Genomic DNA, 18,485 nt, shown 5'->3' with positions numbered 1-18,485 from the left:
CAACAGGTGCATCCACCCTTCACTCCAAACACACATGTCAGTGGGAATATTTTCGAAAAGAAAGCAGAAGTCCTAAAATATAACTTTGCAGCCCTGAGGGGAAAATAAAAGCCTAAGAAGACAGATACTTCAGCTGTACTTGGTTGGATTAACCCTAACTCTAATTTATGAAACACGTTTCCATTCTGCTGTGTTGGAACCCCAAAGAAAAATCATATTCTCATTAAGTTTCTGTGTTAGTCTGTGGTACAGATAATGCTTTTTGATGGGAGAAAATAAAAGGATTGATGTTAAACCATGAATGAGTGGCTGTCTGAGTTTTTATGTTTTTGGTACTTATGACCCTCTTAAGAGCGAAGCCACATGACAAAGTAGTAGAGCTAAGTTCACTCGTACATCTTTACTAAATAAGTGGTTCTAAAAGCCTGTTGCCAAAGAAGACACTCTCAGGGACAGTTGGGAAAACTATCAGATTTGGTGATGTAACTGCTAACGCACTAGCAAGCCAGGAATATTCTAGCAATATCTAAGCAGCTGAAGGCAGCTGCAGTGAAGACCCAGGAGAGCATCAGGGAAACAGAGAATAGACGTCTGGTAATGTCTAAGACCTCAGGCTTCAGACAATGCAAAGGATTTTCCACAAAATATTAAAGACCTCCTCCAGTGAAAATCTTTTTGTCTTGATATCATGTTCACATCATGATTTTCTCTTGCTAGAAGACATTTCTACATTGAAACTGCAGTGTACTGATGACAGTCTCAAAAGTGTTGATTAACTTTGAGGCTTTCTGTATCGTTATTTATCAGTTTCCACTTTAAACATGTATGGCTGAACTACTCCAATGTGACAACTTGCCATTGTGTAGAGTGAAGTAGCTTGCATGACTAAATGTGTATCTGTTAAATTACTATTGAACCCCTAAGTTTTGGACACTGTGTTTTAACAGAGCTTTATCTCACAAGCAGTTCTTTATATATTGATGTAAGCATACATACATAAATATACAGCACATGCTTGCACATACAGTATACACTGTATAACAAGAAAGGCACTCAGAGAGCGCAGTACTCCGCCAAGGCTGTTCATTCCCCCATATGGCATTGTCAGAAATGCAGCATTTTTACTCCACCAAGGAATGCTGCAGAGTTATGTGACGATCAGCGTCCATGTGTCTGTTTGTCTGTTTGTCTGGCTGTCCTTCCGGGTGCAACATTACTCAAAAACAAAATAATGGATTTGGATGTAATTTTCAGGGAAAGTCAAAAATGACACAAGGACCACTTCATTAAATTTTGGCTTATAGTCTGGATCCACAGATTTGTTAAAGATTTCTGTATCATTGTGAGATAGCGGCACGGCGTCACTGTAACTATGACAACAAGTGAACCGCTATGTCAGCTTCCTGCTGACGATCACATAATTGTGATCCTACCACAAATCCACTGCTGTGGACTTATCGGGACTTATTTATGAAAACTTGCATGAATTTCTTTCAAATCCATTAATCCGTTTTTGAGTAATGTTGCTAACAGACAGACAAACAGACAAAAGTACGCCGATCGTCACATAACTCTGCCGCATTTCTTGGTGGAGTAATAACAGTAGTAATTCATGTGTCACAGCCTTGGGCCAGCTCTGGACTTTTAGGACAAAACTAGTCTACTGCAGGTCATTTGAGTAAATTCAAGCTGATAACACTGCTATGATTCCATTGTATTTTTTAAATAAAAGATTCAATGGTGTATTCACAGCATTAATTCTTTACTAACCCAAATTCTGCTGCATGTGCTCTTTTTCAACAGCATTCAGAAGACACTGCGAGTGCTCAGGGTGACGCTTGCATTATGAATAACCAGACTTGTCCCAAACAAACCAAAAGGGAAAACAAGGCAGAACAAAAGAAAAAAGAAAGTGTGGAAGTTAAGTTGCTGTTCCTCTTTTGTCCCCTCTTTAAGTGAGAGAGTGTGTGAGACACAGACTGTGGGTGTGCCTGTTTTTTAAACGGGGGAAATGGGGTTGGAGGGATTGGAGACCCACTCTCTGGAGAATGCAGGAAACTGTGGGGGGAAAGTAGGAAATGGCTACACATTTTTGTGGGGATGCTAGCAAAACAGTATCAGTCCACCAGACTCAGCTGCAGCGTGTTTTCACTTTGAAGATGGCTAAACAAAATGGTATTGTTAATGCATGTGGCAGACAATATCAGTGAAGAGGAAAGGTTGATGGAGGAAGGAAGTCTTAATGGTGCCGACTGCCTGCTGACTGGCTCACAAGACAGGAGATCGTCTGTCAGACAGGCTGGAGGAAAAGCGGTCAACACAAACTATTTCTTGATTAGAAACTTCCTGAAAATAGTTCAACATACTGTACAACCATCTACATATACACAACTTGTAGTTCTTTTTTAAAAAATTATAATTTTGGAATAGCTTTGTTTCTAACCTTTTAAGCTCTGTGCAGACACTTGAAACTGTGCAATGCTTGAATGTTTCACCTTTCTTTTGTGATATACATGAGATTCAAGTGTATTAATGCAGTACACATGGCACCCCTCTGTATGGATGAATACATACATACAAAAATGTTGCTGTAAATGTCACCATAGATTAATCATCAGCCGGTGCAGTTTTTTTTTTTTTTTTTTTTAAATGGTTCCCATCTTTAAAATTTGATCTTTCACTTGAGAATTTTCTCTGCATCTCAATCTCTTCTGAAAAGGGCAACAGGTCCTGTCTTCAAAACCAAGCTCCGTGTAATGAAACCCAGATGCTGCACCAGAAAGTTCCCAGAGGAAAAAACTGCATGTACGTGTATCACATGGCGAAAAAAAAATAACCATATGGGATATACCATAAATAACAGATGAAGCATGACATTGCATTAGTGCTATCAGAGGAACAAAATTACCTTCCAACTTCTTTTTTTTCTCTCAAGAGACACAGAGACGTATAATCAATCTCGACCAGTTTCTAAAAATGGTAAGCAAATAGTGTTACAGTAAATGTCAGCACCTGAAATGTTGGCAGGCAAAAGCAGACAAGCTCAGCCTGAGAGCAAAGTTACCAGGACAACCGATGACCTGCTCACATGTGTTTGCTGAACCTTTGTCATGCCTCTTCCTCTGAGGTTTTTGGAGCAGGGAGGAAATGTAAGACACACTGCAGCCTCTGAGCAGCCTGCACAGCATTAAGAATTAAAGCATAATACACAGAATTAAAAAATAGCTCTTTGCATTTCGGTTCTGCTCTTTTGTGTCTTGTCACTATACTATGTACAGTTCGGGATTTTTACATCTGAAAAAAGCAAAATAGCAAAATGTATTGTTTTTAAAATGCTTGACTTGGAAACATATCTATTCTAATTAATGTTCAGCACAAAACAATCCTTTCAAGAAGTTTAGTTTTAGGTCCACACCAGTGTGGTTTTACAGCAAACACAGTACTGTCCCTGCCTTTACATTAGATGGCATAAGATTGGCTGGTGACAAAGGGAAATATTCTGCTGTTCTCTTTGTTGATTCGACGAAGGCATTCGATGCTCTTGACCACAAACTGTTCCAACAAAGGTTACACATTAGATTACATATTGGGTAATATTATAAGAAATAATCGCTCTGTTATTCAGTTGTTTTATTTCATTTTTTTTTTAACCTCCATCAAAAAGGGGTCCTTTATGATCTAATTCTGGGTCCTGTGTCTTTCACAATTTATACAAACTGAAATGCCCATCTGTACGCAGATGACACGGTGCTGTACAGCTCTGCTAACACCACACCATCAGACACTAAAATCCTACAACAAGCATTTGATAAACTGCAAGATTTTTAAATTGAAATAAATCGTGAATGCAAACAAGATCAAACTGTCTGTCTTCTCTCAAGCCAGAGGTATTGTTGACAAGAGTTTGCATATCACTGGTCTGACCACTGAGTCCTGGGGTAACCATATCCTGATACCTGGTTGGATCAGAAGTCACATTTTTGAGTTATATTGACACACTTACCTGCAAGGTATGGCAAAAACACTGGGCACAGAAAGAGAGTCAACTTTCCTACATTTAGCAGAAAGAGAATAACTGAAGCCAGCTTCCTGTCTGTCTTAGATTATGGTGATGTCATTCACAGACACGCCCTTAACTCTACAAGCTCTGAATTCAGTTTATCACTCAACCCTGAGATTTATTATTTGTGACAGTCTTTCTACTCATCAGTGCTTATTGTAATAAAAATCTGGCTGACCATTTTATGTTAATAAGACGTGACAGACATTGATTTCTTTTTCATTTACAAGGCACTGAATGGCAAGATACCACCATACATAACTTCTGTGTTGGTCCAAAAGTCCTTACTCAACTTAGAAATTGACTAGTTTTCGTGTTGCACACACCTGGAACATTTAACAACAATCATCAAAACAATACAATTGTAACTGTAGGTCAATTTACAACCATGATAACAGACTAATTTACTCTTGCATGCAGCTGTTGTGTTGTTTCTCGTTTATTTTGCCCTCTTTATTCTGTTTTTAATGCACTCTCAACATTATTGAAAATACACAGCAAACACAGCACAATGTACTTAATCAAACCAATGGTCAGTGATGGTTCATTCAGACAATCACAAGTTCAAGTATTGAGGGACTGAAAGATAAACACGAGTATTATGTGTAGTAAAATGCAGATTGTGCTACTGTGATAAATAAATATTACATAAAAAAACTTATGGAGTATTTACATTTTTTGTCACAAATCTGAATTGATAATTGCACACACTACACTGCCACCAGAAATTTGTTAAACCAAATACGTAAATGTGTGTCACATTTGCCTCCTTCAAACCATAATGTTTGCTGCATGAAGTCCCATTATGGAAAACACTGCAAAACAGACAACACAAAATTGCTCAATATTTGACATGAACAGACATTTAAATAACCCTACAAAAAGATTTCAGGGTTAGAGGTGGTTTCCCCCAGGAGACCAGTATTTTCTCACCTAAGATGGTTTTCTTTTGTGACTTTATTTCACTTGCTGGTTAAGTTTAGGCACCAAAGCTATTTGGTTAGTTTCGGAAAACGTCATGATTGGGCTAAGATACAGCCTTTCACAACATCAAGCACATGTTACAAGCCAGATTTCTGGAGAGACAGTGACTACACCAGCAGAGGACATCTGTTTAGAGACTGTCTGGTTCTGATGTTCACAGAGTTTTATAGGTATATCAAACTGTTCTGTGTGTTCAAAAGTGATGCAAAAATGTAACCACTGCTCTCGAATGTGATTCCAAATAGTCCTGATAAGGCGCAGCTATCTGATAAGTTGGGCATGAGACCAGGCTCATATCCATGTTTGGAATATACAATGTGTGATACTGATTTTAATAGCTAAGATGATTGTTCCATATGTTAAATAAAAGTCTCTTAACACTGAAAATTGCTCTAAAGTGTGACATGGATGTGTGAGAAAGGATATATGCAATGTCTTGGACCTTTTCTGTTGCAGTTACCTCAAAAACAATGCAGAACGAGTGTTTCTTTACATGATGTGAGACTCTCTTTTAGTAAACATTAACATCTTTAGATTTAAAGATCACTGCCATCATTAGGACACGCAGAATAACAAGCTACCTTGTTAGCTGCAGCTGCACAATCAATCCTCTTTGATCAATAAACATATTAGCCCTCAACTGGAGACACAAGCATACATCAAACCCGCTCAGAGACATCAGTGCCACGTCCTTCTCACAGATGATACGGAGATCCTTAACAAATCCATGGATCCAGACTATAAGTCAAATCAATGCCCAAATCTAATGAGGTGGTCCTTGTGTCATTTCTGACCGACCCTGAAAATTTCATCCAAATCCGTTCGTCTGTTTTTGAGTAACACACGGACAGACGGACAGATTCACATATTAACAGAAGGACAAACGTACACCGATCGCCACATAACTCCACCGCGTTCCTTAGCGGAGTAATTATTATAGTCAGCTTGAAATCTATACGCTACACAGTGCAATTCACATATGTCATAATCTGCTTAATTTTTTAATAAGCAGAGCTGCACTGAGGCATAATAAATCACATCTGAAATGCTGCATTCACTATTCTGACTTTTAGTGCCAACCATGAGCTCTTCTTTTTTTAAAACTAGGTCATGTGCATACTTATTATAAGAACTCAGGATGACATGTAAGATGTCTTGATTCCATGTGAAATCAGTGCAAAGATGCAAGCGACCCGGATTGCCTCATGCGGCGTGAATTGAGGTAAACACAGACTCACATGAAGTGTAAATATTTCAACAAACACAGATCTAAATCCCAAATCCACAGGGCTCTGATTAGACTGCAGTGGCTGCAGCAAACGAAAATGGACTTCAGCAGGAAAACAAAACGAGCACAACGGCAGTAAAAATGCTCAACTTGAGGGTTGCTCATAGTCAAATTGTTTCTTTATCTGTTATTTCCTCAAGCAACCCCCTGCTGCCTTGAGATAACAGTGGGACAGTTCAGTCTGGGACAAGACAATGTCATGGGGAGGTTGGAGGCTCGTGACGACAATATAGCGTTGCAAAATTTCCTACAGTACTGTCAACATGTCAGTGTCTACTTTGCGTGTTCTGCAGTTTTGCATTGAGGGAAAGGCTGGTAGGACCAAATGAGATCATTGGGAGGCTGACATGCTTTATGACCATAGACCATTGGCTAACGTTAGAGTTACATAAGAACAACCGTTTCTACACCAAGTGTTTCAGTGATGATACCAGACAGGAGAGGGGAGTTAGATTGTGAAATGAGCAGTGTAGCCAGGCCAACAGCTCACATCACCTCTTGTCTTTGGGGAGCTAAATGTTTGGGAAGGGGAGGATAATAAATAAATTGTTCATTTTTTTTCTTTTTTTTTTTTTTTAGTTTTTTTTTTTGCTTTGGTCCACCACAGTCAGTATCCCAAAGGGATCATGTCAAAAAGAGTTATTGGCTCCATTCTTACAATTTAGATAGATATTTTGGCTGGTCTTCACTGCTGACAGACTTCCCAAAGGCTGAGGTTAAGATTTAAGGTTAGGTTAGGGATTTAGGGTAGGTAAGGATAAGAGGCTAGATGAGGCATTATGAAATACTAACATGTTGGTAGTGTTGAAAGCGTCAGTAGACAGAAATCTGGACAAGGCACAAAAAACTGCCAGAATTGAAAATATAACACAGAGGGGAGAGGGAAGAGCTGCAGGAGGAGGGCTGTATGAGTCCATCCCATCAGACGAACACACCCTTCAAGATAAAAGTGAACTTTATTTTGTGGCTTCATCCAGGACTTCAACCCAAACCTCCCTAAGAAAGTCCTCCCATCACTGGATTCTCTAATGCCTGTAAAAAAAAAAAAGAAAGAAAGAAAACAAAAAGGTGCATGAAGACGTGCAGAAGTGAATGACTTAAATTACAGTACACTGAAAGTTCAGTGCGGAATTTGTGGAATATGAGCAAGCATGTTGCCCATTAGACATGCAGCAATTTGCAATTAAGATAAATGATATTTAAAGTCTTTAGGAGGCTGACATAGCTGTCATTGTTCCAGCTCATGATCTTCTAAGAAACATTTAGTTGGGCTGCAACATGTTCAAAACTTGTGTCACTCCTTCAAGGAAGGCGGCGGAGTTATGTGAGGATTGGCGTACATTTGTCTGTCTGTCTGTCTGTTAGCAACATTACGCAATAACGGATGAATGGATTTGGATGAAATTTTCAAGGAGTGTCAAAAATGACACAAGGACCAAGTGATTGGTCTGGATCCACAGATTTGTTAAAGATTTCTGTATCATTGTGAGACTACAATGATACAGAAACCTCTACCTCAGTTGCCTGCTGATGATCACATGATTGCGATCCTACTACAAATCCACTGCTGCCGATTTATCGGGACTTATCAGTCAGAAATAATACAAGGAAAGAGCAACCCCGGTGGAGTACTCCGCTCTCTGAGTGCTTTTCTTGTTTGATATTTGTTGATGTTAGAGATCAAACAACACTGTTCAAAGTCCTTCCAACAAACCCAGATGTACTTCCTCTCATAATCAAAATTATACAAAATGCTATCAGGTGATGGGCCTGCGGTCTTCAAAACATGAAAGTGAAGCAGGATATACTTTTCTGCATTTTCTTTAGCCAAATGATTTAGCTGTGCACCTATATTATGTTTCTATCAGTAGGTGTTTTTTTTTTGTTTTTGGTTTTACTATAAAACTAAATACATACTTAGAAAACTAACACCTGTTTAATAATACTTAAAACTTGCAAAACCAACATTTCATGGCAACAATTGTAAAGTTCAATACTAAATATTTATTAGGATACACTGCAGGACATTAAAATACAGCAAAATAATTGAGTTGTACAATTTTGGATCATTTGTCTGAACGCTTTCCATGCTAAATGATTTGTCAGAGATCAGTCTGAATAAACAGAAACAGACACAGCCCTGCTGAGAAAGACCAGGCACCTTCCCCACAAACTGAAATTACATCTACTTAGAAACACACCTTGTGGCCTCTTACAGTGCATCAAAAGGTCAATGATCCACTATACAGAAAGCTAATGTGAGGTTATCTAAGGATTTACTCTTATCAGATCTTGAACATGGCCATACTGCTATAGATAGCCTCATCTTCCTGACCTCCAAGTGGAACCCTAACAACATTATTTGGCTCAATTAAACTGACATTTTAAACTTTGCCTCAGTCTCATATTATCTAATTTTGAGCCACTGCTGCACGTACACACGATCAGTGCAGCCACCAATTTGCAATTTAGCCCCATCTCCGTAGCTCGGAGGCATGATTTATTTCCATTATTTTCAAAGCCAAATGCTGCCTGTCTGCTTATTGTTTTGCAGATAAAACAGAGCTGGCTTGCACTCAAAACACAATGTTCAAGCAATTTTATTTAAGCTTTCATCATTGGCGTTCTATCCTTTCCTATGATCGTTAAAACGAGCCATAAAGCAGATGTTTTTAGAGCTCAGATCCAAAACGTGGTTAATACAGAATGATCAAACCTTGACTTCTGCTGTTCTGACCCTTATCTGACTCCACACAGGTGTCAGACCACAAACATAGCAACTCAAACAAACCATCCCAGCATGGCTCCTGCTTCCTTTTATTTGTACAGCTGAAGCCCTGGTTGAAAGGCACTGATGATGCACTTGTAACAGATGAAGGACCTTTGCAGCCACACAACCACATGAAAATTAAATAAACATGTGTGTCCTCAGCTTGACTTGTAAGCTTTCACTCATTCGCTGCTGTCATATTTTTTACAATGTGCTTGGAGCTGTTTGGTTTTCAGATTCAGCTAATGATGCTCACACAGACAGAACGTTTCCCATGACTCACGTTAACGCCTTTAAAGAAAATATCTAAACAGAGAGCTGTGGTTTTCAGTCGTCCGTCACTTGCATTTATCTCTCAATGTATTTATTGCTGCAATTAGTCCAGCTGACTGCACAGGCCACATAAGACTTTGTTGTCTTTTACTGTGTTAAACACCCATATGTATATCAGAAGTCTATTTCCCTGGTGTAACTACAGTGACTGTGAATGTGAGTGACCTCCAGCTCATTACTGTGCCTTAGCACTCCCATTGTAGACACATGTGAAGCACTGCTCTGTTAACATGCTGCTCATGCTACTCCTCCTGTGTAGACACACCACCAGAAGAGGTTTTTCTTTTCTTTTTTTGTAACCCACTAAACAAACTTGAAAATGCTCCAATATAACTGCTGTGTTTTTTCTGGACCTAAAAGTAGAACGCAGAGGAGGGTGCTCAGTTTTAAAAAGGTTCATTGCATAACAGTCTTTGTGCGGGAGGAAGGGAGGGAAACCAGGGGAGGGAATCCACAGATGAGCTGTTGCAGGTAAATGACTGGAGTGGGAACTTTGAAGTGTGTGGCGTCTGAAGGATGGGGACTCTGAGTAATGGCTGACTGGCCTTTTTGGAGTCGCAGGAGGTGAACTTGGCCCGATGAGAAGCCAGCTGGAGCTTGATAGTAGCAGGAAGACGACCAGAGAAGACTACAACCTGAGGCACGGAGAAGTTACAGTTTACACTGGAGCAAACACAAGGAAGCGAATACTATAAGGATATATTGAACATCAATACAACCAGGAGAGACGGCAGAACAATGTGGCAAGGAGGTGATGAGCCAGGATCTACCTGCTGCAACTGGTTATTTGCAGATCATTCTCAAATGTGTCAGGAACAGGTGGCCTCACCAAGACATGTTGGCTCCTCCAGCCTCTTGTTTTTGACCTGGAAATTGGTCTCAGTATCATTTGCCGAAGTCTTTTCAGGTCCATCGTGGTATTAAAAGGGCATGAAACACAGCCAGAATTTACAAACCAAGCCAGGAGCAGGACTAACAAACATGTGTACATAATATACAGTACCATCCAAAGGTTTGGGGTCATCCAGACAAATTCATGTTTTCCATGATAACTCACACTTTTATCCATGTGCTAACATAACTGCACAAGGGTTTGTTTTCTAATCATCAATTAGCCTTTCAACACCATTAGTTAACACAATGTAGCATTAGAACACAGGAGTGATGGTTGCTGGAAATGTTCCTCTGTACCTCTATGGAGATATTCCATTAAAAATCAGCCGTTTCCAGCTAGAATAGTCAGTTATCACATTAACAATGTCTACACTGTATTTCTGATTAATTTAATGTTATCTTGATTGAAAAAACTGCTTTTCTTTCAACAATAAGGACATTGATAAGTGACACCAAACTTTTGAATGGTAGTGTATATCACTCAGTCATAATATACTGTGACTTAGTACTCTTTTGTGCGTCACACTGCTTTTACACAGAATGTGTGTGTTAAATTAGAAAAAAAAAAAACACTGTTCTACTCACCTGACAGACATCTTAAAATACAGCAGTAGGCTATAACAAAACAATGGGCAGATGATGCAGCAGTGCCATACATCATATTTGATTGATGTCATTTTGAAAAAATAACTTCAAGGCATTGATTTCTCAATCTTTAAAATGTCTGTTGCCTCAGTTCCCCTCTCCTCACCTCCTTTACTTGTATGTTCAGTGGGAGAGAATAAGACTCAAGAGGAGGAGTCAAGGGAAGAAAACGAGGATGTACAAACTGTCAAATGAAATGGGGAAAGAGAGAGGAAAAATGAGGATAAACAATAGACAGGAAGGAGATGAAGAGAACTGGAAACCCAAGAAGGGGTAAAATGGCATTATAATAATACCAAGTATCTGGCTAACAAAAGTTTTATTTTACAAAAAAGTAACATACAGAAATTAGCTATATGTTTCTGAGAGAAAGGACATAAATCTGAAAATAGGAATTATTTGGCCACATTTGTAAAACAAACTATGAGCAAAAAACTGAAGAACACATTTGACTTTGCATATATCTAGATGTCACTGAAATAAAACTCATCCAGTATTCACTCCCCTTATATATTTGAATCTTTAGCTGTTTAATGCTCTTCGAAAGTAGTAAACTTATCTGCCTTCAGCTTAGTGGTCAATGCAGCTACCTGCACCTGAAAATGAAGCTATGAGAGCAGTGAGAGTGAAGCAAAACAGCCAAATTCAGAAAACACTAGAAACAATGAGCGAAAAGAAGCTTAGGCACTATTTTAAAATACATATTCTTTACACCTCTTCAGCTGTGACTTCTTCATTTTAGAATAAAATATAAAATCTGCCTGTAACACAACAACACTCAGATGCCCAAACAAGCAATCAGCAAGCATCTGCCAGATGTGCGGCTGAAATGAGGCATAACATGAAAAACAAGGCCACGCAAGAAACACGCTCATGTCATCAAAGCTAATCTCACATAACAGAGCGTCTGTGAAGCATTTGACCACAGCAGACCACAGACGGAGTGAAGCTCAGTATCTTAACCGAGCAGTGACATACAATGGGTCCAGAACAGCATGAGAAACAGCTGCTCTGCATTTGCACCGCAAGCCAAATAAATATTGAAAGACGTTCCAGCTCGACTTTATAAGCAACACTGGCGTTCTGTCCGTGCAAGCTCTGATGTTTGTATGTAAATCAGTCAGCTGTGAAAAGCTGAAACAGCAAGTCTGCCATCATAAATCAATTTGTCGTTTTTTGAGGCTTTAAAGCTTTCAACAGCCATCTTTGATCCTCCAAGTCTGCAGAGCACATGTCCCATTTTCTATTGTTCACAGAGGATCAGAATCCCTTTGTTTTTTGACATTAAGATGTTGACATGAGAACTAATGCAAGCTGGGATTGGGCAATTACATAATTCTCTAATTGTAAAAGATGTGCTGTCATGTTGTACAAGTTTTCAACTGGGTTAATTATTGGTGTCTTGGGTGGCAGTGTAACTCTGTCTCCCTATAGTTACATTCCCATACAGCTAAACTACAGCTTCAATTCTAGTTTGAACATACCTTCTCCCAGAATTATAACAGTCTAGTGTATAGAGCAATACAGGATCTTCACCCTTAAAAATGGGATTATTGCTTCTCTTCCATTTCCTCACCCATCATACGTATGACCAGCTGGGTGTAAAGGAGCAACATCTGGAAAGCAACATCATAATTACCAAAGATACTGTCACAAACAAACCCAGGAGAAAACACGTTGCCTTCAAAATGTAGTTTAACTTTATAGGAACATGATTTAAGGAGTTAAGTCTCCAATGTCAGCTCGTCTATCTATCACTTCTGTCCACGCTGAAATATCTCTAAAACTCTTTTCAGTCGTTCATGGCCCACAGAGGATGAATCTAAAAGGATTATGTTACTTGTTTGAATCTCTCAGTAGCAGTTGATACAAATGCTCAAGGTTCACAGATGATTCATCCAGATGATTCAGTGAAATCTGAGTTGTCATATAGCATCAGCAGTCATTTAGGAAAACATCTCCATATCTACTTAATGGACTGGCTGAATTATCTACACTTATTTACATAGATCCTTCTCACTTCCCCTTAGCATCTACTGTAACTTCCAATACTGTCATACAATCAAAAATGTAATACCTTGCTTTTAGTACAGATCATTGTGTTTAGTGTTGCTTGTTTCTGAATGAAAACGACTCTGAAGGACTCAGTCTGCAGATTGGTTTTCTCTGACTTTGTCTCTTCATGTCATTTGTGTGTCAATAAGATGGGGGTCCACTGGTCCCCCGTCCCCACAGCAACAAATCCACCTATAAAATGCAAATTCAAAAATACATCAAATGTAACATCAAACGATCAGACGACGTTCACCCTTCAGTCAAACACTGGAGCTCGTCACAGTGCATCTGCGACAACATTGTCACGTCCTTTAATATGTCGAATGTCCAGATCATAGGACTGCAGGAACAGTGACCACCTAATCAGCCTCTGGTTAGGGCACCGCAAGGTGTGTAGAAAGGTCAGGGGGTTGTGGTCTGTATAGACTACTACTGGTGTCACTCCTGACTCCACATAAACTGCAAAATACTGCAGAGCCCAGATCAAAGCCAGCGCCTCCTTTTCCACCACAGAATAATTCACCTGATGGCGGTTGAACTTCTTGGAAAAAACAGACTGGTTTATTCACCCCCTGCTCATCTGTCTGCATCAGCACTGCCCCAGCTCCAACATGGCTTGCATCTACCTGCAACACAAAAGGATGGTCAAAGCAGGGAGCCATAAGCACTGGTGCTGAACACAAGAGAAACTTGACATTCTCAAAGGCCTCCTGACACTCCGTTGACCACACAAACTGAGCTCTGGCCTTCAACAAGTCAGTAAGTGGTGCCACAACTGTGGAAAAATTCCTACAGGACCATCTGTAATACCCCACCATTCCCAAGAACCTCATCAGCTCTTTTTTGGTCACTAGCTGTGGAAACTGATCAATGGCCATCACCTTAGCCCGCACCGGAGCCACATGCCCCTGACCAACAACACGACCCAGGTAAGTAACGGTGGCCCTGGTAAACTCGCATTTTGCCAGATTTATTGTGAGCTTGGCTTCGGTCAGCCTATCAAATAGTGCCCTCACCCGCTGCATGTGAGAAAACCAGGAATCACTGTAGACCACCAAATCATCCAAATAGACAGCACAGCCAGCCAGCCCAGCAAACACGCGGATCATAAGCCGTTGAAAGGTGGCTGGCGCATTCCTTAGTCCAAAAGGCATAACTTTATATGAAAACAGCCCTGAAGGAGTAATAAAAGCCGTCACCTCCTGTGCTCTTCTGGACAAAGGCACCTGCCACTATCCCTTTAACAGATCGAATTTGCTAACATACTTTGCTGCCCCAACCTGATCAACACAATCTTCCATTCTCGGCAGCGGCAAAGAGTCTGGTTTTGTGACTTTGTTTCTGTTGCTTTACCACCAGCACCCCACCTTCTACCAACTGTACTTTAACCACAGCCTTTATAATGTCCTTACGCCGTTTATCACCAAGATCACTTAAATCAATCTTATATTCATCTGCAATTTGAAAAAGATGATCCTTAGTGCAGCGATCCAAAAAGGCTTCAGATGGAGCAGCAACAAACTTTTCTATCCCTGCCATTGTGGTTACTCTTTAGGCCCAGTAACCAGAACACAACAAGCCAGAACCAACAGACAGTGACACTTTAAGTCCTTCAGGGCACAAAAGAGGACAATAAATTTGTCCCTTAAACAAATGCGGAAGTCTCCCTCCATCTAACCTGCTTAAATGAAACTAATCTATCTACCTGATCCCTAGTCTTCATGTGGGTCAGCAGTGGGATATTTAAACACCAAGCCCAGTAGTGCAGTTAGGCCCCCAGCGAGCTGGTTACCCACCTGACAACTCTAGAGGTGTACCCGAGACAACTGCTCTAGCCGCACCCCACACAAAAATAACTAACAAAAAAAAAACAAAAACAAACCAGCGAGCCCAGATGGAACACGTTGCTATACCTGCAGGGAAACTCCACAATGTTGAAATGTACCACAGTAGAGGACCATGCAATCACTGCTGACAGCTCAGGCCTGCACAAAAATTACCTCACAGCTAAATGCAGGACCAGCCTCACCTAATTGAAACAACCATCAAACAAAACCATCAAAGCAACATTTTAACAAAAACGCATCTCCCACCCAGGACACACCCAATACGAACTGCAGCCCAAATTCAATCCAAATCTCACAAAAGTCTCCAACAGCGACAAAACAATCAAATTAAGATGGACGAGCCCCCATTTATCATAAACTGGCTGCTCGGCCATGACAAACAAAGGGGAGATGCACACAAAACCATCATAGCCAAACTTTTATTAAGTAACAAAGGATTAACTTAAACCAACAATGTGGTGGGTCATCAGTAAAGTCAGTAGTGTAGGTGAGTGCATGTGTGAAAGGATGGTGTATGCAGTGTTGAACGGTGCAAGAAAGCAAATCATACCAACGCAAAACAAGTGGCCATCTCAGGAGAGGGAGAGAATGATCACCAGGAAGGCTTTATAAAGGCCCTGGCACACACCAGGCCCAGGTGTGGCCAATGGCTGATTATCAGGCACAATTACTCCACCACCTACAGGGAGAGAACCACACACACACACACACACACACACACACACACACACACACACACACACACACACACACACACACACACACACACACACACACACACACACAACTAGAGGCAAGATGGGGGAAGGGTCATCACAGTGGATAGAGATATCTGACTCAAATTGTCAAACCATGGTTTTTGAAATGACTAAAATAGCAATAGTTTTCAAATTTCTAAACCTGAAACCAGTTTCAATGGGATTTCTGAAGCTAAGTGCAATTTATGTTAGGCCGGTTTGGATATACTCAGTCTGATCATGTTGGAGACCTCAAACCCTTTTTACTTGTTGAACTGCAACATTAACTGTTTGATGAATGATTAGCATTCTCAGCATTCTTCTCACCCACAAGAATGTACTGTAAATGAAAATGAATATTGTATTTCAGAGTTTAGAATGTCAAAAAGATGTATTTTGATAACTGAGTGGTGTTGATTTGGTAAAAAAGTGGGGGGACACAGATGAAAGTTGGGTGACTGAGCACATTCTACAGGATGTCCTCTGTGGGCTTGTCCAAATGTGTATAAAGTTGTTTTCAACTCATCCCTTTTGTTTATCTTTCAGACAGACATAAATTGATTCAGTGTAACACTGTATGTCCAAAAAAGTCACTGAAAAAAATGAATTGTGTCTAGTTATTCAAAATACATTTTACATATTCTCATAAGCTCTGATCAGGTATTTGAAGAAGGATCAAAATGATGGATCCCAAAGCACAAAATACACTCAGCACTTACACTAACCCCAAGTCAACACAGTACATGCTGAGAGTGAGAACTTATGTGCCTGCATGTCTCCATGGTTACATATCAATGTGTGACAAACAAAATGTAGGAAGTGAAATGAAACCTGAGACCCAGCAATCTCTCAGGGTATCCATGTCAATCCCTTTTCAACTCCGGGCTATTTCTGAACCCATTTACACCAAGCGGTGCTATTTTGGGTCAGCGGGGGGGCTGGTGTGCGTGCAGGGGAAGGAGGACTGTATCACAACAACTTCACCCAACATTATTCAAGCATATTATTCATACAGTGTGGCATATGCAAATTGCTGTAGGCAGTGAAACCTGTCAGTTCAACTTATTGTTTCCAAATTCAACCAGTGGCTGCACGAAACTCTATTGTCTTTGCAATTGCAGCGAAAAGTAGGGTTGATTAACAGTCAAAGCCTGGGCTGAACTCTCAATGAAATTTTTCACAACCTTTTTCTACAATTCTACTATTTCATTTGGCAGACACTTTTATCCAAAGGGACGTACATCCGAGAGTAGATGCAACACAAGCAAGGATCTAGTCAGGAGAAAACAACCTGGATAAGTGCCATAAAACAAGTTCAAGTATGATAATAGGACCATTGTGCCTACAGGCAGTGCAGACTTAATAAATTGTTTGTTTTTTCACTTATATTCAATCAAAATGCAGATCATTAATGTACTGTATGTGCTTTAGTTTTTAACCAGAGAGCTAAATGGTAAAACTAATGCTGAAAGTGAAAAATGACATATTTATCTAATTACACAAAGTTTGATTAAAACCCAAATACACTCTATTTTCATTACTATTATTATTATGTGATCTTTGCTGATGTAGGTGTGTATTTACTGGAAAGTGTTCCTAAAAGGCAGCACACAGGGCAGATTTTTGATAACAGCAAGCTTTCTTTTGTGAGACTAATCGAAAATTATCTGTGGACAACCTTCAATTAGAAGTTATTACACTTCATACCCTGACATTCTACCACAATGAGTAACATCCATTAATAGATTTTTTTTTTTTGACTTTTGAAAGTCTCATCAGAGAGTCATGTCACTAACTTGGTGACTAAGGTTGGAATACAAATACATATTTTAGCATTCACTGTCGATTACCTTGTCAAGTTGTGTGAAGGATTATCAAACAGTTGCTCATTTCCACATGGAGTAAATCCTACGCAACCAAAGCATTCATAGATGTCATGTTTCTGGTCATCTGACAAATGCAAGTCCAATATTTACTCTCTTTTAGCTCTGCTGGGGTGGACTGTAAAGTCGGGCAATAATTCTTTGTAGCTTCCAGCAGCTCCTTTTAAAAGTCATGTGATCCATTGTAAAACAAGAAAAGCACTCAGAGAGCACAGTACTCTGCCGAGGCTGCTCAGTTGTATCATTGCCGACGGCTCAAATCCTGAAAAAAATTGCGGCAGAAATCACATCACTATAGAATGTGGCCATTTAATATAGATGTACCCACAAACAAAATGACCTTGCACTGAGCACAGGTGTGTGTTATGCATGTGTACATTATGTACAGATACCGAATCACTTGACCTAAATATGTAGCGGACGGTGGGAATTGATGGGACTCAGAAACACCCCCACAATTTAATCAACTGTTCCTTGTATCGTCTCCGACGGATAAGTCCCAATAAGTCCACAGCGGTTGATTTGTAGTAGGATTGCAATCATGAGATCATCAGCAGGCAGATGACGTAGTGTTCACTTGTTGTCATAGTTACAGTGATGCTGTGCCACTATCTCGCAGTGATACAGAAATTTTATACAAATCCATGGATCCAGACTATAAGCAGCATCACTGCCAAAATCTAATCACTTGGTCCTTATGTCATTTCTGACCTTCCCTAAAAATTTCATCCAAATCTGTTGGTCCCTTTTTGAATAATGTTGCTAACAGACAGATAGACAGACAAACAGACAGACAGACAAATAGGTGGACAAACATACGTCAATCATCACATATAAATAAACAAATGTGCAGTAATTTCTGCATTGCAAATAAAATACCAAGATTAGTGGAAGGGGTGACAAGAACATGTTAGTATGTGCGTACTTTCTGTTGTTTGGAGGACATAACTCTGCTCCTTTACAGAAATACAGGAAAACTCAAATGTAAA

General features: G+C 39.9%; 1 long non-coding RNA gene across 1 annotated transcript; it reads right to left on the bottom strand.

Annotated features, from left to right (window-relative positions):
* Window positions 1-9,815: 9,815 nt before the first annotated feature.
* LOC111571405 (uncharacterized) lies at window positions 9,816-15,575 on the bottom strand. The gene is made up of 5 exons (XR_008603183.1): window positions 13,553-15,575; window positions 13,052-13,221; window positions 10,915-12,590; window positions 10,206-10,334; window positions 9,816-10,070 (listed from the first exon to the last, which is right to left on the bottom strand). It is a non-coding gene; the product is annotated as an uncharacterized LOC111571405 (long non-coding RNA).
* Between the last annotated feature and the right edge of the window lie 2,910 nt (window positions 15,576-18,485).

The sequence above is a fragment of the Amphiprion ocellaris genome, chromosome 11 (genome assembly GCF_022539595.1).
Source record: "Amphiprion ocellaris isolate individual 3 ecotype Okinawa chromosome 11, ASM2253959v1, whole genome shotgun sequence".
NCBI lineage: Eukaryota > Metazoa > Chordata > Actinopteri > Pomacentridae > Amphiprion > Amphiprion ocellaris.
The sequence above is the reverse complement of the archived record's forward strand: the minus strand, read 5'-3'. Positions and strand labels throughout refer to the sequence as shown.